The following is a 24,269-nucleotide window of genomic DNA, read 5'->3' as shown; positions in this document are numbered from 1 at the left end:
TATTCTGGGTTTGTGATTATTGAATTAAGGGTTCACCTACCGAGGTTGGATAGGTAGGTGCCCGCGTGACCTTGTGAAATTGGATCGTGACAAGTTGGTATCAGAGCCCTAGGTTACCCGGTCTATAATACAAGAGCGTGTCTAGTAGAGTCTCGTGGATCGGTACGATGAGCTCTGTTATCTGCGAGAGGCTATAAGACATTTAGGAAACTTCGAATTCTTTCATTCTTTCGTGCTACTCTATTCAAATTTGTAGCTGGAAAGATCAGATTTATATCTGACTCCTAACTTTTCTCTCACAGATGGTGAGGACTCGAGCTACTATAGTCCGAGATCGGTGCCGAGCCGCGGCCACGGCCGGGCACCCGAAGGCGAGCCACGACCGAGGGAGCCCCGGCCACGTGAGAGGGCGTGGGTCGCCCCCGGCTAGGCGTAAAGCTCCGATGGTACGACAGCGCCGAGAGAGATCTCCATCCTCCGAGCACGAGGATGTAGCTCGGCCCTCGGACACAGCCTGACGTTACTTCTGATCAGGCTATGCACGATACTATGGCTAGACTATTGCTTCATCTTGATGCCCAGCAGGCGGCGACCGGTGTTACTACAACCGGCGAGGGTTCACAGACTAGGGTTGGGGTGCAGACCCCTGAGCAGGGACCTACGCGGGTAGTACATTTCGTTGCAGCTATGGCTCCTCGCATTGATATGATACCTTCTCCTGATGACAAGATTAGGCCCATGGAGGGCGGTCGTTATGGACGCTTTCGATGCGGAGCTTGTTGGGAGATTCGGGGAAGTTAGGCGCCGGGTTTCTTGGTACCTCGTACGAGGGACGCCTATGAGTTCATTCTTGATATGCATGAGTTGTAGCACCGGATGGGGATAGTGGAGACCCACGGCATTGACTATGTGTCCTACCAGTTTTGCAGCTACGCGAAGACTTGGTGGAGGTATTTCGTGGCTTGCAGACCTGAGGGTTCCCCTCCCCTGACTTGGACTTAATTTTGTCGGGCCTTCCTTGAGAAGTATGTGCCGCGGTCTTTGAGAGAGGCACGTAGGGAGGAGTTTTTACATCTTGATTAGAGCGGCATGTCTGTGAGGCCTATATGACTCGTTACCTGTATTTGGCCCGTTATTCCACCCCCGAGTCCCCTACGAGGCCCGACGAGGATTGGTGTTTCGTTAGTGGGTTAGTCGATCCTCTTCAGATTCCTTGCCTTCAGATGGAGGCCATGGGGGCTTCCTTCCATTCCATCATCGAGCATACTTATTTAGTCGAGGCCGCTAAGGCCCATGCATTTGGAGGGAGTAGTGAGAAGAGGCAGCGACAGATTGGGATATATGGTGGTTCTAGCTCGAGAGGCGACGGTCAGTCTTCTAGGCCGTATCAGCCTTATGCCGGCAGTCCCGTGCAGTTAGCTTTACAGGCTTCATCTAGTGGGCCCTCCAGGCAGGGTGTTCCGGAGAGATCTCATCTCCGACCTGCCGGTAGTGTGGTTCCATCTGAGTCTGCAGTTCATGTTCATCAGGTTCAGCCTTTAAGGATTTGTTATGGATGTAGGGAGCACCGGGCCGCCTTCCAAGAGTGTACTCGACCCGGGCGATATTCGGTCTCAGGACTCTAGCACGCCACGGTGGCGTGGTGGTGTTTCATTTAGAGGCGGTGCTCAGTCAGGCCGCGGTGGTTCGCAGGGTCCTCGAGGTAGATCTCAGGCAGAGCAGTTAGATCAAGGCAGATTTTATGCATTTTCGGGTAGACCCGAAGTAGAGGCTTTAGATGCAGTTATCTCAGGTACCATTCTGTCCGATATAAGTTGTGCATGTATTGTTTAATCCAGGGTCTATCTATTCATATGTGCCTGCCTGTCATGCTATAGGTTGAGCCTTGTCGCATGATTTGGGGCTAGCCACCCTGTTGTGTTATGACTTATCTTGTTCTGTTTGTTATTAGCTTGCTGCCATGCGGAGATAGTAGATATTACTAACTAGTGATACATCTTGATCACGACATTGTAGTATCTTACTTGTCGACATTGGATATGGGGATCGTGTTCTGTTATGGCCTTTTGGCAATATTGTTATGATGTATTTACAATATACGGGTTCGGATTGAGTAATTAGGACTTTCCATAATTGGGTTTAACTTCTAAACATAGGCAATGACGTGTACTTAGATCCGGCACTCGCCCTATTTCTTTTTCGTCATATTGGTTGGCACCGGCCGAGTGAGGGAGCTTAAGGAGCAGCTACAGGATTTATTGAGCAAGGGATTAGTAAACTTGGATACTTCAGCAAGGAGTTAACTGAGTTAAGTTCGGGATAACATTCTGGAAATTAAGTGAGACAATTCAGGCAAGGACACTTCAGAGAGATACATGAGGATATTAGTGAGACTATTATGCGATACGCAAGATTTAGAGAGGTTCGGTTTAGACTAGTAAGCGTTAAGGAGGCTATAATGGATATAGTTTGTGGCCTGCTATTATCTCCAGGTGTGATTTTTACCAGACTCGTGGTTATGTGATAGGTTACTGAGTGGGTTCAAGTAATGGTCAGACGATGACGGTATAAGTTCACTGATGGAAATTGAGGAAAATTTCGTGAGATTCGTGATCGACAGCTAGTAATAAGCTTATTTCAATAAACCGACATATTGAGATTTATAAAAAGTGGCTTGGTGGTACGCCGTTGGGAAAAGTTTGTAACATTCTATAGCGGATGAGTTAGCGTGCTTTAAGAGAGAGGATTGTGGAGTTCCTATCAAGTGAGGCTGGAGCTATATTTTCGGGGTCGGACCCTCCTCACGGTAATTCAGTATGATTACAAGTAATATTGACTAAACAGTTTGGGTAAGTACTTTTGGATATTAATGACCTGGGAGTAATTACGTGATATTTGGAGCGGTAGTTGTAAGATTGGACATGGCATATCGAGATGTTACAATGGGGCATTCTATGGTTAAGGGGGTATTATATGAGGCTGCAGGTTTTGCGTCAAAAAGTTCAGAATGCTATTGGATTTGTATATTGGGTAAAGGTTGAGAAACATGAAGATTGAAATCGTAAGGTATAGCTATTCGGTACTAAGTTAATAACTTGGATAGGACTCAACTTGTGGAGTCAAGGGTGACAGACATGAATTGTTATGCGTGGTATGACTGTGATTGGTTTCGAAATTTGGAGTCAGTTCTAACGACTATCGTTGACATCCGAGAGCTGTGCATTCATTCAGGGTCAGCGTGGTTCGAATTTAGCTTAATGGTCTATGGTTATAATTCTAGGAAAACATTTAAGGATTTGATGTGTTTCGGCTCAGGTTTGAGGTATGACAGATTTACCAAACCTTGTTAGGATTTCCTAGGGGATTTGATAATATTTTCTAAGAATAGTACTTGGGTAGAATAATGGATTGCAATGAGTTTAGTACAGATTCGAGGAGAACTGTTGTGCGAGAGGCGATCGGTTGTTTGCTCGATGAGATATTTAGTGGTATGGTTCCTGCATTGTGATTTGAAAGATTAAGAAGATTTGGAACTGGCCAAGTTGGCTGCTGGTAAGATCGGTTTTGATGGAATTGCGTAGTGATTGCAGATGAATCAAGGATTCTTTTTGGCGAGAGTAAGTTATGGTTTTAGAATTTTGGTATGTGTGATCATATGAATCTAAATAATCGCGGTACAAGAAACGACTCTTGTAAGTGCGAAAGAAAGGTTAGCAAAATCAGAGTATTTCATCGGTTCGGAATGGGATACGGTCTGTGGTCATGTTTCAAAGGATTGTGATTAGTTTGGGATTCAGTTTGGTCCGATGAGAATCTTTTCTATTATGAGAAGCCCGATATATGGTCGAGATACCCCCAGTTATTGCGGGCTCAGGTATCTTCCTCGTTCCCTTCCTTGTCGCTTGAGGACGAGCGATTGTTTAATTGGTATCTGATGTAATGACCCGTTTGGTCGTTATTGTATCTCCGACACTTCTGAACCTTTCCTGAGCTTGATTAGCTCACTTTTGACCAGAGGGGACCGTTGACACGCTTTTCGAGGTGTTTAGATTTGATTCGGGTGACTTTTTGTGAAAATTAGGCTTAAAGCAAAAAATAGTTGACTCAAAGTTGACTTTTCGATAAACAGGCCTTTTTTAGAAATCCATCAATTCCGAAAGGTCCGGATGGTCGTTCAGAACTTGTGTATATATCTAGTTCGGTTCCCAATGCACTCGAATGCATTTTGAGACTTGGGTTGGGAAGTTGGTTATGAGGTATCGGGGGTTGACTTGGTCAACGAGACCTCTGACGAAAATTCTGAGGCCACGAGTGCGCTCGTAGAACGTTTTTATGTATATCTACATATTTGGTTTGTGTCTGGGAGGTTCCGGGATGGTTTCGAGCGTCGATTCTAAGTTCGGAAGACACCAGAATTTATCTGGTGTCTGGCGGCCGCCATAGCGGTCGGGCGGCCGCCAAAGCGATCGGGCGGCCGCCATAGCGGCTGGGTGGCCTCCATAACGATCGGCCGTAAAAGCGGTTGGGTGGCCGCAACAGCGGCAGACGGGCAAAATCTGCTATTTTTAAGTTTTAAAAGCCCCAACCTTAAGTCATTATTTCATTTTCATATCTTTATGCTTGGGAGGCAATTTTGAGTGGGTTTCCACTAGTTCTTCACAAAGGTAACATTCTTGACCTTAGAATCATCTATTCACTTCTCTTAACCATTAATCTATGCTAAGATTCTTCCTAAGAGTATGAAGGCTAAGTGGATTTTGGGGTTTTCTTCTATAATGAACTTGTGGTAATAAAACCTTGATTTGCTGGTGGATTTAGCTTGGGTAAGCATGGAATTGATGGATAATAGCTATAGTAACTTGAATCTTCCATTTCTAAGGCTTAATTTGTGAATTAAAGGCGAGGGTTTATACTCAAATTTGGGGGTTTTCTATATAATCCGACAGGCTTCGTTGCTTTATTTTCTTCCGCCATATAGATATACTGGGTTTGTGAATGTTGAATTAAGGGTTCACCTACCGAGGTTGGATAGGTAGGTGCCCGCGCGACCTTGTGAAATTGGGTCGTGACATTTCAGGACCCTAAGGTTTCCTCAACTCCCTAGACCTTGTTCTCATGACCGTGGAAGTTTAGTGAGAGTTGGTAATTTGCCAAGGATGGTTTGCCCAGGCTTGGGGAAAATGCTTGTGATTTCTTGTTGTCTAAAACTAAGATAGAATAGAGGGAAAGTTATTTGTTATATCTTTGTCATGCCTTGGGGATTTTGAATTTCATGTTGTGCAAAACTAAGTTTGAAACAAAGGGTAGTTGTCTGTCATGCCCTTGTCATGATTAGAGGGGTCAAAATTGTTATTAATTAAGTCCCAAAGAGATGAGTTGCTTGAATTCATGTTTCCTTTCTTTTCTTGAAGTTTGGCTTGTCTGATTGATTGTTTGATTCCTGAGGAGTGTGTGTCAAGGGTGGTATGGTTTGTATGTGAGGATTGTGATCATGTGAAGACATTTAACTTAGTTTGGACTTAGAGATGAACACTTGATGGACTTAGAGATGAACACTTGATTAATCTTAGGTTGGTAAGACCTTTCATTTCTTGAACTAAATGGCATAACCTAGACTAAAAGAAATAAAATTGTGATCTGTCTGGTATTAATTGGTCTTGAATCATTAGTGCTTTAAAAAAAATACTGTTAAACACAGAATTAGGAGAATGAAAAGACTAGTGTATTGTGCCTATGCTAAAATGAATGTTGTTAAATGGGAGTTGGTCTGATGTTGATTATGGAGGTGTGATAAGTACTCCTAAGGGCAGTATGGGCCACTTGGTTTAGACTGGTCTTTTAAAGACACCTCAAGAGGGGCAAAGAAGAGCCAAGTTTAGCTTGACTAATAGTATCTACCCCCAAATGAGGGGTGTGATGACCAGTCTATATGCCATGGGGGACATTCTTGTCCTAAAGGGATATGACTTCTTTAAATCCTGTCATTTCACTTTAGGGGTTAGGAATAATGAATGTGATCCATTCAAAAGGGGTTGGTCTTTAGTTTGTTTCTAAAGCAATAAACTGGTTTAGGATCATTGGTAATAAAATGTCCCTATTTAGGAGTTTAAAGAAGTGTGAATATGTGAAGGTTAGTAATTGAACTTTATGCCATTTTCTTTTTCTTTGGGACTTGTTGATACACATTTAGTTTGATTCTGCTCCTATCTATCTTAAATGGTAATTGGTATGAGGCTTTGTTGTAACATGATCCTGCTATTACTGTATTAAAACAAAGATTTTTCTGTGGTCTTTCATGAGAGTAGGAGACTGTGCAGTATCACTTCCATTTGGGGCTGCTTGGTCCAGGCTTTCTTAATGTTCCAATTTCTTTTAGTGTAACTATAAGTTACAGAATCTCCCCCTTGGTTTGTACTCTCCTGTTGTACTTCATGTGATCACCTTAGATAAATTCTAACTTTGTGCTATAAACACTGCTAATATATGGGATTGATAAGTCATTTATTTTGATGTACATGAAATTTAAAGTTGGTCTTTAGTTAATTTTACCCTGTGTATGGTAATTGAACATGTAAGAGTAAGGTTAAATATAGACCCTACCTGGATTTGTAAAAGAAAGGGAGTATACACATGGTATACACTTGGTATACACATGCCATGTGTATAGAAAGGATATACTATGTGTATACCTATAAGAAAGTAGGCTAGTTATGGGCAGTATACATATGCGAATAAAAGAATATGACTTGTTTGGGCCATTTACTTGACCAAGAATTCTGAAAGTATTGTGTATATTGAATGTATATCGTTACATTACTATACTTGTTCCAGTCTTTCGTCTTGATTCTGAATTCATTTAAAAGCCACTTGTACTCAAAATATTTCCTACAAGTTGATACTTGTGCACAGCTTTAAGACCATGATTATATATTGTGGCAACACTGGTTTGTTTGGGAGTTTGAGGAGGTTTTCGGGGATAGGTCTGTACTCCCGACATCCATTTTCCTGTGGGGTTCATGAAACCCCCTTGGAACTTGTCGATTAATCGGGAACAAGGGTGGTGACAACCTTTTCCCATTGGTATATTGTGGTTTAAGATTTTCCAGTGGAGCAATGGTATATAATTAAGTCCTTGGTTGTGCACTTGTGATCAATGTGAGGAGATATGTGTATATGTATGTATATATTATGTATGGTCACGATAGAATTAGGTCCATCAAACATAGATTTAAAACATGGGAATGTATATGTATACGTCTATACATGTATATATGAATGTATAATCTTGATGTATATATGAATGTATAATCTTGATAGTATCAGATCCACCAAACCTGTACTAATTTAATTCCTTCTTCTTTTTCCTCCTACTGCACGGCCATTTGGGCCAGAGTCCAGCCAGCCTGTTGGCCCAAACGCCCAACAGGAACATTCTTTCAAACTGATTAAATCTAAAATGGAAGCTCATATTATGAAGGCCCGATACCATCGGTGAGAATGGTATGAAGGGCCAACCATGGGTAAAAATGGCTTTTAAGGGGTTTGGTACACCCCTAACTCATTTCCTTTTCCTCCTTTAAATTTTAGCATGTCAATTTGTTCTCTTATTTGAAATGTTGTATTTGTATAAACTCACATTATCATTGGAATCTTTACATTTTGAATTAGGCATCTTAGGTGAACGGTGCATATGTCGTTTAGTTAGACCTTAGGCCCCAACACGATTTTTAAAACTCGGGTTAGCGTAAACATTTTCCAAAAAGAAACAAAAACGGCTAAGGTAATAAAGAAAATAGAAGGATCAGTCCTATCTTTTGTAAGAAATAACCCGTTTCTATCTCCTTTCCTCAAACGAGACTTTGTCTTTGCAAAAAAACTAAGAAAAACGTTTTCTTTTCAATCAAGTTTCAATCTTTTCAAAAATCCTATTTTTCGTTCAGGCAAAAAGAATTGGATTTTCAAAATTGTACGAATGTTATGTTCTTATAAAACGAGCTCTGTCTCTTTAAAGTTAAAAAAACCGACAAAGGTATGGTCTTTTTTCTAAAAACTGTGCGAATGGTAGGCTTTTGTAAAACGAGTTCTACCCTTTTAAATAAAATCAAAAAAATGGTTTTTAGGCATACATAGGTGTAATCCACTTTGTGCTGATCTGTACACATTATTTTCCTGGAAATAAACTAAGGTAAATTACAGAGTTTGAGGGCCAAAAGCCCAATCCAAGAAGGTCGTGTTTCAGGCCCCATCTAACCAAAAAATTCAGATAAGTAAAACACAAAATATATTTTGGGCTTAACTAAAAAAAATGGATTTTGGGCCAAAAACTAAATAAACTCTAATCATTTTAAAAAGAAGGCGAAATTTTGGACCTAAGCCCAAGGCCCAAGACAAAAAATTGTTCTTATATTATATAAGCAAATTAGAGGATTTAAGGCAAAATTCTGGGAATCAAGTTAATTAATTTGATTATATAGACCAACTCTTGTAAAATCTGTGCAAACTATTTTTTTAAGAAAAATGAGCAAAGTCCTAAATAAAGGTTTTCTAAAAAAGTACTAAACAGACTAACCCGGACCATGTATGAGCCTAAGCATGAACGAATTTCATTTACTCCAAACTTTTAAAACAACTTTTACCTTTACAAAACAATATTATCCTTATATGTAAAAGGAACTAATTTTATCCGGATATTATAAATCCGAACCTAAATACCCTATATGTAAGGGGAATATATTCAATTCTTTTGAAAGATGATATGCAACATGACAGACTTTTGCGGAAATAAACACTAAATAAACAGTTCATGCAAATACTCACACATTGGAATTCGAAGGTCAACCGTATAGTACGGATCCTTAATACTAGAGTGCCTAACACCTTCCCTAGGGGATCACCAGAACCCTTACCTAGAACTTTGGATTAAGAAGGATTCTTCACGGCGTATGAATAAACCCTTCACAACTAGTTTTCCTAATTTCCTAAAATTAGGTGGCGACTCTTTTAAAACAAAGTCCGAAAGAGCACCAACGATTTCAAAGTAGCTTTTTCGAGCGCTAACCCCGCCCACAAAAATGCGAACCGTTACAGTGGGTTTCGATCTCTTATACTTGAATTACATGTTTCACGTTTGAAATTCCCGTTTTGCCCTTATGGGCCCGTTTTCCTAAATCCTATAAGCTTAAGTTGGCCAAATTAGAAGCCTTGCAATATGGGTACTGTTCATCATGATTTCTAATCTAGATTGCGTTATAAATAGACCCTGAGTATTTGGAGGCATTGAGGAAGGCAAGGCGCTCCCGTGATTCGTTTAGGATTCCTATTCGGCACTCCAGGTAGGTTATAGCTTACCGTTTTTGTTAGACTTCGGTTAGCGACTCGTATGTAGTACTAGGGAATTGTTTGAGACCTCATGTGAACCTTCGGGTATGAAGTTTGGAATGAAATTCTTAGGTTGATATTGTTGTGTGACTTTTGTTTTCGGGCTCGTGGCCTGTAGAATCCTAGGTTATGCTTGGCTTTTCTTATATGAATTGGTGGTTGCTATGTATTATGGAAGATTGGTGGGAAGGAACAGATTCATGTGATACATGTATTATGATGGATGTCCTCATACGAATTGATTGGAATCCATGTGTTATTTATGATATTCTCATTGCATAATATACTTTCTCATATCCATGATATATTTGTATTGATCTTGATATTAGGAAATGGTGATGATGGAGGTAAGTATGATTCATGCGACATTGCTATATTTGCATAGCCATCTCTATGTTGTGTGATACGGAGTAGTTAGCAACGATTTGGATGGAGAAGTCATTCTAGGTTGTGTGGTACGGAATGACGGTACATGGACTTAGCGGTTCCCCATGGGTCATGACTGTTGAGAGGTGGACATCATTCCCCGGAGCTTATGTGTATCATTGCATTGCATTCCACATGCATTCATAATATATGTTCTTATTGTCCTTGGATTGATATTGATCTTCGGTGATACTTGAGTTATTGGTTGATTAATTGGTTATGTTTTTATTACTGAAATATCTGAGACATTGTTTGGTAATTGATTACACAATTTGGGACTTGTTGAATTTTATGTGTCTGTGAGCATGATTATCTTTCCATTCCTTGTTTACATGCGTGATCTAACTATTGTAGGCCTATAATGCTTACTCAGTACCGTGTTTTGTACTGATGCTACCTTGTTGTACTCTTTTTATGAGTGCAAAGTTCGTTATTGGGGAGACTTCTACACCTCGCGACTGATCCCAAGGCGACGTTCCTAGAGTTCTGAGGTGTGCTACTGATGATCCATGCAGCACGAGACTCAATCTCCTTTATTTTTCCATTTCTATTTCGAGACAATATGTATTCAGATGATGTAATGACTATTCAGACTTATAGTAGTATTTAGTAGCTCTTGTATTGATCAGACCGTGATTTGGGATTTATTTATCTTCCGCACTTGGTATTTATATATTATGTCAGACTTATAGTATTCTTCTTGGGTTTTCCATTCTTTTATTCATGATTTATTTACTGATGATTGGTTTCATTAGGGACAGTTCGCCTACTGAGGTGGGAAACAGTAGGTGCCCGCATGTTCCCTGAGTTAGGGCGTGACACTAGAGGCCCAACCTCCTTTCTTGATCAAGTCTGAAATCAAAAGAAGATGATCGAAGGCCCAACTATGGGTGAAAATGGCAATTGGTGCTTTTAGGTAGGCCCTCCAGCCTAACCTTTCTCTCATTTCATTTTATCTCATATATATCTTATTTGTATTGCTATTATGTAAACAATTTGTAATGTATGTTGAAACCCAAATGCATTAGGAACTTAGAAAATTCGCGTAGTTGCTAAACATTTTCTCAAACAACTTTCAAGTCAAACACGGTTATTAAAAAAATTTGCATGAAATTAGTAATTTGAGATTTTACAAAACTGTCTAAATCTGAAAGTTAGTGATATTGTACAAATTTAACGAGTTCTGATCAAAGAATGAGTTGTTTTTGGGCTTCAAGCTTTCAAAGAAAAATTGGAAAATTGATCATCTTAGAATTTAGACTGATTTGGACAAAGCAAAAACCAAATTTTCAGAAGAAAAAAAAAACATAAAGGACAAAAAAAAAAGATTCTTTTGAAACTAACATGACTTAAGGTATTTTCAAAACCTTTTTGGGCCCAAGGCCCAAACCTTAAGGCACAAAAACAAAAGGAAATACACTTGGACTTTAGTTTGAGAATGAGATGGCTTTGGTATAAGGTACTGGATGACCTTAGATGAGCTATAATAGAATTAAAAGTAAATAAAACCTTACTTATAAGAACTACGCTATTTTTTTACAAAGGGGATATACTCCATCTTTTCTATATACATATATACATAAACTTATAAGGACAAATCATAACATTGGACCAAGAAAGTACAAACTCTACTTGAGATAAAATCTTAAGTGTGTTTTGGTCTGGAAATGAAGTGATATTAACCCTTGGTAACATTTTTTTTTTCAAAAAGAAAAGAAACCAACTCTTTTTCCTTAAAGAAATGTTTTTGTAAAAAAATGGAGTTATGATATTGATATGAAAAATCTTGCAAGAAAGAAAACATTGTAGCAAATAATTACAATTAATCACACATTGAAGCTCGAAGGTCAACCGTATTCTACGGATCCTTAATACTAGGGTGCTTAAAACCTTCCCGAAGGGATCACCAGAACCCTTACCTCAAACTCTGGCTCTAAAAGGATTTTTCTCTTGTTTGATAAACACTTTAAACTTGGTTTTCCTAATTTTTCTTATAAATTAGGTGGCGACTCTAAAAATATAAAATTCAAATGGAGTCCACAACCTCTTAGTAGCTTTTATGAACCCGTGTAAAAGTGAACCGTAACAATACCAACGGTATATCATGTTGCTGCTCATTAGCTAAAACTATTGTCGAATAAATTGGGTCTGCCTTCTTAAATGCTAGTCTTGTAACATCTGATTTGGGCTTTGTTTGGTATTATTCACGCATGATGTCCTCTTATGAAATACATTCGAGCCTGTCTCCCTCCCTTTGACTGTTATGTGTCCTCAAGATTATCTCAGCTTATATAATTACACTTGCTGTATAAATAACTGTCTATGTGATTATGTTTAAGTATTTAAATTCTTATTAAATTAGTTATCAAGCATAGATGCTCTCTAACCATATTCCTCTTTTTCCCCTTTCCTTTTTCTCGCATGGGAAACAAATGTCGTGGGCCACTTGGGCATATTTCTCCCAAGCCTCTGGCCCAACACATATCTTTGATTGGGTCTGAATACTTGAAGGCCCAACCATGGGTGAAAATGGTTAACTGGTGGACTCGGTAGGCCCACCAGCCTTACTCACTCTTGTTCTTACATTCTTTTGTGTGTGTATACATTGTGTGAACACTTATGAATATTGGAATCCTTCGTTAGAACCTAGATTAATAAGTTTAGAACAGATAGGAACACGTTACTATTTCAAAACCAAGACCCAACAAAATATAAGTGATTATATCTTCAAGACTTGGAACAATAGAAAATGATTTCTTACAAATTCTCGTCTCATTTTACAAAATTGAAAATTGAAACAGTTAAATATATACCATTTTTTGGAAACAAATAGACATTTTAAACACAAAACTAGAACAGTTTTGAGACAAAAAATTGGTAACTTTACTTCTTTCAATTTAAAGGCCACAAAAATCGAGAAACTGATTTCAAAAGCACAAGTGTTGAAAATGGACTTCAAAAATGACTTATGAATTTTCAATCTTTTTGGTCGAAGCTCAACCTTAAGTTAAACAAACAAAAGTAAATACACTTAAACTTTAGTTTAAGGAAAAGGTTTGAAATTAGGATATGGTTGACGTTCAAAATGACTAAAAAATGGATAAATACATTGCTTGTGAAAGAAAACATTTTTATACTTGTATAAACCCATGGCATATTTACAAAGGAGATATACTCAATGTTTTTCAAATAAAATTTATAAGGACTAAAGGCATACCACTGGACCAATTTAGTTGAACTCTACTTAAGAGAAATCTTAAGTGTGTTTTGGTCCGAAAATGAAATGACTTCAACCCTTATATACATTTTCAAAGGGAAATCCAACTCATTTTCACACTCACATGGAATTTTTGCCAAAGTGTTTTTATGACATGTCATGACAAGTTATACAACAAAATAAACTGTTTCAAGCAAATTATTACAATAAATCATATTGAAGCTTGAAGGTCAACCGTATTCTACGGATTCTTAATATCGGGGTACCTAACACCTTCCCCGAGGAACCACCAGAACCCTTACCTCAAACTCACCCTTTTAACTCGATTTTCCTAATTTCGCTGAATAAATTAGGTGGCGACTCTAAAAAATACAAAAATCCAATAGAGTCCACAACTTCGAAGCAGCTTTTATGCCTCGCTTAAAAGTGAACCGTAATAGATGCAATGCAATGCACTGGCCAACTTTCCCTACCCGTACACACATGCTAAGAGCAATGCCTCAAAGCCATGACTCTAAAAAATACAAAAATCCAAAATGATCTTTTATTTCATCAATTTATCAAACCCTCAATTATGGAGCAAATCCATAAATTAACCCTTTTGAAAATCCGTTTGAAGACAAAATTTGAGTTGGAAAAACTTACCCAAGCTTTACTAAGCTAGAAACTATGAAATCCTCCCAAAATATTGATGATTAGTTAAGAAAATCCCTTTACTAACATAGGGTTTATAAGTCATCAAACCCTCATTCAAAACAAGTTTCCCACCATGAAAATCCTTAATTAATCCAAGATAAAATCATAAATCAAAGATAAGAGACTTACCCCAAAGTGGTACCTTGAGAACCCTTTAACTTCCTCCTCTACTGAGCTATTTGGTCTAAGAAATGATTTAGGGAGAATGGGGTTCGAAATTGAAAAAAACGGGATTAAAAGAGATTATCTGGTCCAGCGATCCCGCATCTACTGACAATCCCTTACAGATGCGGGATCGCACTTACGGAAGAAAGTTCGCAGGGGCGAATCCCACTTAAAATATCTGAAGGCGCAGGTGCGGGGAGACTCCGTAAGTGCGAACCCGTGCCTGCGAAAATACACCGTAGGTGCGAAACTTGCCTTGACCGTCCATCTCCGTGCGTGCGGACCAACATACGTAGATGTGGAACCATAGGTGCGGCCAGAAACCCGCAGGTGCAGCGCACCAGAAAACTAGAAAAATCTGGTTTTCACCAAATTCAACCTAAAACCCGAAACTCATCGAAGACCTCCCGGATACAAACCAAACATGCTACGAACTCACCCATGCCCTCGGACTTCCCAAAAGAGGTCATCTTGACCCGGTCAGCCCCCAAACACCTAAAATAAGATTTCCAACCAAAAGGCCAAAATATCCCTGAGTGCCTCAGGAATCGAACCAACCACCCAACCAAGTTATAATATACCTTCCGTACCTAATGGAATCAATGAAATCCCCAAAAAGAATCATTTACCCAAAAGTCAACTATTGGTCAACACTTTTTCTCTTATTTAACTTAAAAGCTTCTAAAATCCTCAAATCCAACCGAGACTCACTCGATTGCCACAGGAACTGCTCGAACCATCCCTGCAAGTCAAATACACTCTAACGAAGCTAGGGGAAGGGTCAACAGGGGTAAAAGGGCAAAATGTCTAAACGACCAAACTGGTCGTTACACCTTTGCCCCGTAGTCTCGGATTTGACTTGGCTTGAGTAGCGGACCGCAAAATTAGAATGCGGACCGCAGTTGCTCATTGCATGTTAGGTATCAAGTTCCTATTCCACTGTCAGCTTTTGCGGTGTAGATCCCATCTACGGCCTGCGGTCTGATTTTATTGTCCGTAAAGAATGTCTTTTTCTGCACTTCTTCATTCATCAGCACTTTTGTCCACTTTTATTAGCTTCTCTCAATTTTTGGTGTCCCAACGTAGAATTCTACAAAAACCAAAACAACATGAGAAACACTAAGTAAACAAGAATTGAGGATATGAAAAGTCTATGCAATTGGTTTCAAATGTGCCTTAAATTCACGACACATCAACACCCCCAACTTAAATTGTTGCTTGTCCATAAGCAACTAAAATGAAACTAAAGCTATGACTAACAACAAAGCAAGAATGACTATGGTTGGTTCTATCTATGAGTATGGTTGGTTCTATCTATGAGTTTACTAGCATGCAACTCAAAATACTAACAATCTCTCAATTTCCTCAAAAACAACTCGAGAGTGCTTAGCTGCGAACAAACATTTCATGAAAATCAAGCCTCAATTAATGACTAAATGCTACTAGTGACTAAATGCGCACAAGTATAATAATTTAAGAAGCTCGCATTTCACATAGTTCATACAATCCATGTGCCCTCACGATAAAGGACGTCCCAACACTCAATATATCAATGCAAAACATGGGACATATGCATAATCGCTAACACTCACAAAAAATGGTAAGTGTCACAAGTATCATGCCATAGACTTACCCTTATTTTAAACCAGCTCTGCTTAAAGAGTGCTCAGTTTCGGATATCAAAGAGCTTTTCGAGCTTTTAATGCAAGTTTTGGGCCGGGTAGGATGTTCATTTAGGTACATGTGACTTTGCCCTCCTTGAGCACTACACATTTCACACTTTTAACTCTTTTCTTCCTTTTCTTTCCAATTTTTCTTCCATCATTTTTATTCTGGTTTCCCCACTTTATCCCATTCTTTTTGTTTTTCATTTTCTTTTTTCTTTTTGTTTTTCATTTTCTTCTTTCTTTTTCTCTTCTTTTTAATCACATTTTAATCCTTTTTTTATAGTACTATTTGCATCACAATTCTTTTCCCTTATTCAACCTCATGTTCCACCTCCAACTTAGACATTTAGCCTCAATCTTCACATTCAAGTTCTTCGAGGAAGTATTTGGTTCGAAAGACCGTTTGTTTCAAAAAGGATTTTGTTTTGTAATGTTGTAGCCAAAGAAAAAAAGTAAAAAGATTCAAAGGGGGACAACTAGGTACTCTTATCTCACGGGTAGGCCAAAGAAGTTTCAAAAAGAGGTTTACTCTTATAAGAAAGCCTAATATCATTTCCTCAACCAAAAAAACTTACAATTGCGGTGGCAAACAACGAGGTAAGTTCTAGATGATACAAATAAGCACAAGAGGGGAATTAAATACTCACCACACGTTGCACATAAACTATAAGAATTGCTACATTTTTAGCTCTCTATTGAATACAAGGCTATCATCTAATGAAGATTCAATCACAAGTAGACATAGAGTCACAAAATTAGGCACACTTTTACAAAATGACAATTCAAATGCACTGCTACTCTCTTTTTCCAAAGTTAAACTTTTTTAGGGGTGTTATCAAAACCAAAAAGAAGCTACACATGGTAGAAACTAAATATAGGTACCAACCAAATCAAACTACTCTATCGCTAGGCCATGATTTCTGAACATACACCCTTGGAAAAGAACCAAGCAAAGAAAAACCAACGAGACTAACATAAAACTAACACAAACTATAAAAAAAAAAAAACTATGCACAAGCTTGTCAAGTCTCCAACAATGCAAAAACATGATACCCGACCCCTAACTCCAAAAACATGTGTTTTCCTCAATGCATAAAATTAAATCAAAAGGACAAAAAGTTTAAGGGGCTTCCTATGGCACACTAGGCGCTCTCTTGAGTCTGGCTCGCTAACGCGGCCTCTGATTTGGAATCAGCATCCTGAGACTGTGGAACGGGAGCAGATATCTCTGAATTGCACTTCTCAAGCTCTGGTGGTGGTGGGCTAATAGCACGGGCAGGTACAGTATTATCGAATTTATATGGTGATTTTCCTTTTTTAGTTTATTTAAAATACTAGTGATTTACAGTCTTACCCTTCATCGTACTTGTGAACTTACTCTTATTAAAAAGTTAAAAATGGTATATCTTCATATTTGATTTTTACCCTAGTGACATGTTACTCTATATAATGACCCGCTAGGTCGTCAAAGTAGGGTGACTTAGAAAACTAGACCTCCGTTAGGAATTTTTAGGCCTCGAGTGATCGGTAGCGTGATTTTATGTGTTTGTGCATGTTTTGTTTGAGTCTGTAGGGCCTTGGATAGGTGTTGGGTGAAAACTGGTGAAAATATCCAAGCTACTGGTCAAAATACACCGTTGCAGCGGGTGATCGACCGTTGCAGCGAGTCCGTTGCGCCGTAGGAGGCGGGACTTTAATGAGGTCCGCCACAGCGGGAGCCTTCTCGCTGTCGCGAGGATGTGACCACTGCAGCGGTCGACGGGAGGCAGAATCCGCGATTTATATTCTTTATTCCGAACTCATTCCCCACATAACACCAAAATAATTTCCAAGAGCTGTTATGGCAAAAACTAAGGCTAGGGCTAAAGTGCGCTTGAAAGGTAAGCCTCAACCCTTGACTTTATTAATTCCATCATCATGTTAGAATCCATGACTAGTTAAAGGTCCGTCAATGTTGAATGAAAGGGCTAAAACCATAGAACTTAAAAAAACCCTTCATTAATGAATGGGTGGTTGATTTTATTGTTACTTAATCATCTAGGAGTATATATAATTGCTTTCTAGGATGAGAACTTGTCTATTAATGGTGGAACTTGTTGATTAAGACCTAGGGCTCCATAAAGATGATAAATTTGGCATAAAAACTGCTTGTAATGGGTTGGAACAATTAGAAAATAGATGAACGGATAGAATATGATTATTGGGGCTGATATTGTGATGAAATAATGCTTAATGATAGTTCACCCATTTGAAAAGGGTAGAAGTAGTTAGGTTCTCTTCCCCAAAGTGTTGTATTGTTTGAGTAGATTATTTGAATACTCATATAGCTCTTCTAGACTTTGAACGTTCGAAAGCTTTGCGAAAAGGGAAAGCTATCGTAGATTAATTACATTGTTCCAGTTCTTCTTTGAGGTAGGTTACTGTCTACTTGAGTTAGACTTTGATTAATTGATTGTATGTGATACGAAATTGATAGGAGAAGCATGATTAGGGCTTCAGACATAACGTGGTTGATAATTCCTACAGTTTGATACAGATTGATTAATTATATGATGAATTGATAAAGCAGGAGTTCGTATATACTCTTCTTGTTGACTTGGAATAAATCCTTATTCATGATTATTGATGAAATGATTTTGAGTCTTGCTATGACTTGTGATGTGTGACTTGTGTTCCCTGATGTTGATTTTGATTGTTCACATTCCTTGTTGATTGTGGAACGAAACTACATTGTGATGAGAAAGATATATACATATGAAAAGGCACATTTGACCGGGGGTGAGGATGTGTCCTAAGTTAAAGGCTCGTGATCTGAGGTAAGATTCCGGAGCAAGGGTACATGGACACCATAGGTCCCCTGTAGGTCATGACTAATGGGTCAAGCATTACCATTTAGCGTGTTTGTATGAATATGTGACAGAGTTAAGATAATTTGCGATTTACGATTGTGTGTGGTGACTACATGGGTTGAGTACTCTTATTGATATCTATTTGTGTGGATTTACCTTATACCTGCGTAGGCTGATATTTCGTTGTTGGATGATTTATGTTGATAGTTCTTGAGATTATGTGTTGTTGTGCCTATCTGTCTATTTTATTAATTTTGTAATTGTATGCATGATATTAATCTTAGTCGGCCTATGATATCTACCAGTACATAGTGTTTGTACTGATACTACCTTGCTGCATTCTTTTAAGTGCAGATTGTGATCCAAGGACTTCTACGAGACCTCATATTTAGCTGAGGCCAGATTCCAACAGATTCGAGGGTGAGCTATTGTTACACCCGAGAAAATTTCGCGTTACTAAGGCTACAGACGGCTTAATGTGAGCTCAAGAAGGAGAAAATATTACAATTATAAAGGATGAAATTCTACTGTATTAGCATGAGGATAGCATGAGTATGATATTTGGAATTCGTACAGTATGATTGGAATGATACGTTAAAAGATATATAGCCCTTGTAATCGTAAGGTGGGGTCCACATGTCGAGATTTTATAAAGGACATATGACAAGTTATATGGATAATATATGTGAAGTTAAACACAACTCAAGAAGGATCCTTGAGCCAAATCCAAGTGGAAGCCCTCCAAAAAGATATTTTTAAGTTACGTTTTCGGGTGATCTGACTTCGGGAGGCCATAACCCCATCATTATTTGGGAATTTGGGAAAACTCCAAACATGAAAGTTGTAGATAATTGAAATACCTTTCCAACCATAGGTCGTGAGCCTGCATGTATCATCGGAATAAAAAGTTATGAACGTTTTAAGACGTAAAAGATAATGCTAGGCAATGGGCTACCTCAACCGACTCAAGGTCGGCGGGAACCGACCCAAGACCCATATATAAGGTCTAAAGTCATAAAAATTCATTCATTTATACATCAAGCAGTCCACAAACTTTTAGAGAGGGAGAGAGGAGAGTTAGAGAGAGAAAGTGGAGAATCGATCAAGTTCGAGGCCCCGAGGCTCGTGAAGGATAAAGTGTAGTACGAGTTATCGTCGTCATTTTAAGCTAAAAGTTGAACTTGGGGGATGTTGGTTTCGTGGTGGCTGCTCATATAAGGTATTTTTAAAATGTTAATGATGTTCTTATCATGATCATTGATAGATTTGATGGATTCTGATAGAGAAAATGACGTTAAAAGTTCGGTTATCATTTTTGGATATCAAATAAGTTGGGGTCCGTTTTGGTATGATTAAATAGGATAGAATTAGTTGGATATTGATATAAAATAATTGTTGATATTGTTGTTGATGTTGTTGATAAGTTGGTGTTCTTGAATTTGGGAGAATAAAGTGAATGTAGATATCGTATACAAAGCGTATACTGGGTTGTTTTGGTGTATATCTTTGGGAGTTGATGCTTTGAGTTTAAAGAGGCTTATATGAGATGGTTGTTGTTGTTGTTGGTTGCTTATTGCATTGTTAAATTGAATTGGAATTAGAGGAAAATGAAGATTTCAGGGAAAATGCTGCCCGAATTTACGGAAGTTAATTACAAGCTTAGAGAAGTATATGAACCTCTTTCAAGTTGTCTACGGTTTCCTTTACCTTGATTGTATATTGGCCAGTGTTTGGAAGCATAAGTTAAGCTAATCACGTAAGCGACAATGTATGTAAGGCAAGCCTTTCTTCTTTTGGCATGATTCTTGTTGTTATTCGTTCTATATGTACTCCATATGATCCCATTCTTAGACGAGTAAGGTCTAAATGTTTCTTGTGATGCCTTATTGATATTGTACTCCTATTATGTTCGGCGGAACACCCATAAGGTGCCACGTTGAGTTGTGTATATGGTTTTACTAATGATTTCGAGGAAATGAGTTTTATACTAAAGAAAACACAAAGTTTGATTTTCAAAACCACTCCGAAGGGGGTGCAAGATTTTACTACTTCATTTCATTTACGATTTATGTTTACATTCCATAGTATCATCCCTTTGTATTGACATGATCATTTATTCTTTGGGTAAGGCCATAAGATGAAATTGAGTAGAATATAGGTAGTAAGAATTTTATAACAATTCTACCCTCAAACCCGGAAGTATGTCCTCCTGAGTCTAGTGAGATACAAATTTGATAACTTCTTATGAAAAACTAAGGCTAATAAGCGGATTGTGATGAATTGATTAGTGACTTATGATATGAATTGAAATTGATACTTGTGGATTGAGTTTGTGTTGACATGATTGTGATATTAAGCGGAGCGGAGCCCGAAAGGGCCATCATTATTATGCGGGAAGCGGCCGTACGAAGGACTATTGTGATACTAGCGGAAGCGGTTGTCCGAAGGGACCATTCCGTTAACATGTCGGAAGCGGCATGTGTGTTGGATTGCATTATTTACTTAAAGATTGTTTTGAGACTTCGTGTGCACATTTTTGTTTCTTCCGGCAAAGGTCGGTATTGAGTTAGATTGTGACTTCTTCTCTCCTAAATCAAATTATGATTATGATTTGTTACCACCTTTCATACTCAGTACATTATCCGTGCGACGTCCTTTTGCTGGGACGTCGCGTTCATGCCCGCGGCCCATTGTTTGGCGGAGTTAAGTGTATAGCTAGAATGCTTGGACGTCATACGGGATTGGCAAGTTCCGCCTCATTCGAGCCGGTGTCGAGTCATGTATAGATATGCATAATTATGGGTATGTCGGGGCCCCGTCCGACTCATAATATTCGATTCCCACTTCTTAGAGACTTCGCATGTTGACTGTTACGTGGGTATATTTGTCGAGATGTCGACAAAGTGATGTCAGTTGAGTCATTTGTGGATTTAAAAAGAGTATGTATTTTAGATGATTTCAATCGGTTTAAAGTACTTATTTGATTGAAAGTTTTCATAATCGTCATAAAGATAATGATTTCTATTTAGAAAAGTTTTATGTTTTTAAAAGTTTTTGAAATGACAGGTTTTGATAGAGCGAATGTCTAAGGGTTCGCTCGACTCTGATGAGAGTCGGGTGCCCGTCATGCCCTACCATTGTTAGGGTGTGACAGCTATTCTCCATGCCAGGCCACCTGAAGATCTTTCCTATTTTAGATGTCTATTTCATTTTAGACATTTACATTATTTTTAGATAGTTATTCGTTCGTAGACAGTTATGTTTTAGAGTCCTTGTACGATGACTTTCGAATTTTGGGGTTGTAATAGCTAGACCTCCGCAGATTTTATTTATTTATGGCATGACTATATATTTGGAGATTTTATTGTTATATCCTGGAATACTTTAATTTGGTTAAGTAATTTGATAATGGTTTGAGTGGTTGGTTAAGTAGATGGTTCGCCCACTACGGGATTTGGGTGGGTGCTACTCACGGCTGTTTGGGTCGTGACACTCTAGGCATAGAAATAATATAATTCAAAGTGTTCAAGGTTCGGTTTGAGTCGGTTATCCTCTAAAAGATGACCAAATCAACTTAGTCGATTTTTTAAATGTTAGAATCAAAATCACATCAATTAAGTCGATTTTTCATTGCTTCGGTTTTTGTCGGGTTTTTCAATTTTTTTATTTTTTGTCTGTTTTTATTTAAATATATGACATTATACGTCCAAGGACATATTAAATTGACTATTTTCTAACATAACACTACCAAATCAATTACTCTTATTTGAGAAAAGAAGGAAATATAAACTTAATCAAGTCATATATGTACTTTCTCCAAAATTTGCATGCATCATTAAAGAATTTAGCCATTTTCAAGGAACATAAAAAAAAAGTTCTTACAATGAATTTGTTTTTGAGCAATAAATTAAAGATCTAGTTGCGATATACCAAGATATCTTGATGAATAATTAATGGACTCATATTTTGAACAAGAAATAGATTCTTAGAATTATCAAAAATTGGATTACTATAAAGGCAAAAACATAGATTATGAAGCAAGTGTGCAAAAGATTGATATCGTAAAATGTCAAACTTTTTCTATATATATACACACACACACACACACATATATATATATACATACATAATTTTTAGATAAATATTTATATTGTCAGTTTGGTTCGGTTATTTTTTGCTTAAAATCAAAATCAAATCAAATTTTGTCGGTTTATAAAATGAAAAATCAAAATCAAATCAAACCAAAAAGTGTCGGATTTTTCTTTGGTTTGATTTAATTTTTCGGTTTTCCGTGAACATCCCTAATTTATAAGATTTCTTAACTATGTGCAATAAGTTTTTATGTGACGTAATAATCTAAGAAAAAAAATAGAAATTGAACTTGTAAATTCGATAGTAATGTACTCCAATATTCTTGTCTGTGACGACAAATTTTTATAAAAGTAGTTTAGCAACAGAAAGAAGGGAGTATGTAATGACCTCACCTATTACTACTAAATATTAGAATAAAAGTGTGTTTGCGGGGGATCGAAGTCGAATCTCGGAGGAACAAGGGAGTATAGTTATATATATCGAACAGCTAGGATAAAAGGAAGATTAATGAGCTTGGAGGGTCACGATCGTGCCATGTCACCTGGAGTTAGTTATAACAGACAGGGAAAGGAGAGAGAAACTCAATTATTGCACAGGTCATTGTCCTCTCTCTTCCTTCTCCTTCACGTGTTCTTCTTCTTATTTCTCCTCTCTTTCTCTTTCCTTTCTCTTTCTAACCATATATTCCTTTCTTATTTTTCTTCTTCACGGATCATTGATGGCTATGATGGATTCTCTTATTATCTAGTATCATTTTATTAAGCATTTTATTACCTTATACTTGAATTCCATTTTAGTTATATAAACAGAAAATTGCCCCAAAAATTCATTTCAATTCAGTATTGTTCTTAGCTTAGATCCATACCTGGATCATTACAATTGGTATCAGAGCAGTTAATTTTGCAGCTTATGGGTCGAGATATGGTAGAAGGAACTCGAATGTAAACTATGGATGCTAAGTTGACTCAGCATGATGCTGAGTTAACTGCAGGACAAGAAATTCTCCAACAAACTCAAAGAGGGATTCAGGGAACCCATGAGTTGATTTTGGAACGATTAACAACACTAGAGAGGCCTGCTCAAAGGGGTCAAGGTGATGGAATACTCCCAAATCCAAGTCAGGAGGCAAGATAAAACAGACCACAAGCAGTTATACAAACTCCACCACCAAAATAGGAGTTGCCTAGTTTTGAAGGACATGAACCCAAGGTATGGGTCCGTAAATGTGAGAGGTATTTCAATCTCTACATAACTCAGATAATCAAAAAGTAGAAGTTGTTCCACTCTATCTTAATGGTGTAGCTGAGATGTGGTACCATTCCTTGGTACTGAGCAGGGGTGCTGTCAATTGGGCTGGGTTTACAGAGGAACTAGTTGAGAGGTTTAGTGAGAAAATGATGGAGGATATAGTTGAGGATTTCAATAAGTCGAGTCCACTATGAATTTCTGGCACAATTTGAAGACAAAAAGGCTCAGATGCTAATGAGAAATCCTCATTTAGATGGGTCCCAAATTCTGTCTAGTTTTGTAGGAGCCTTGAAGGAAGACATTAAGGTTGGAGTGAAGCTTCTCAAACCACCTACCCTCAGACTTTCTATAGAGCAAGCTAAGTTACAGGAAAGGGCAATAGAAGTAGATGAGAAGAAGACTAAGGAACTAGCCAAACTTCATACCAAAATGGGCAACTATTCATTTACTAAAACTCCCCTAACAACTACTACAAACAAACATGGTGGATTTAGGCTCACTCCTGAAGTATATGAATATAGGAAAAGCAAT

The sequence above is a fragment of the Lycium ferocissimum genome, chromosome 3 (assembly GCF_029784015.1).
Source record: "Lycium ferocissimum isolate CSIRO_LF1 chromosome 3, AGI_CSIRO_Lferr_CH_V1, whole genome shotgun sequence".
In the NCBI taxonomy this organism is placed as follows: domain Eukaryota; kingdom Viridiplantae; phylum Streptophyta; class Magnoliopsida; order Solanales; family Solanaceae; genus Lycium; species Lycium ferocissimum.
This window is presented reverse-complemented; position numbering follows the sequence as displayed.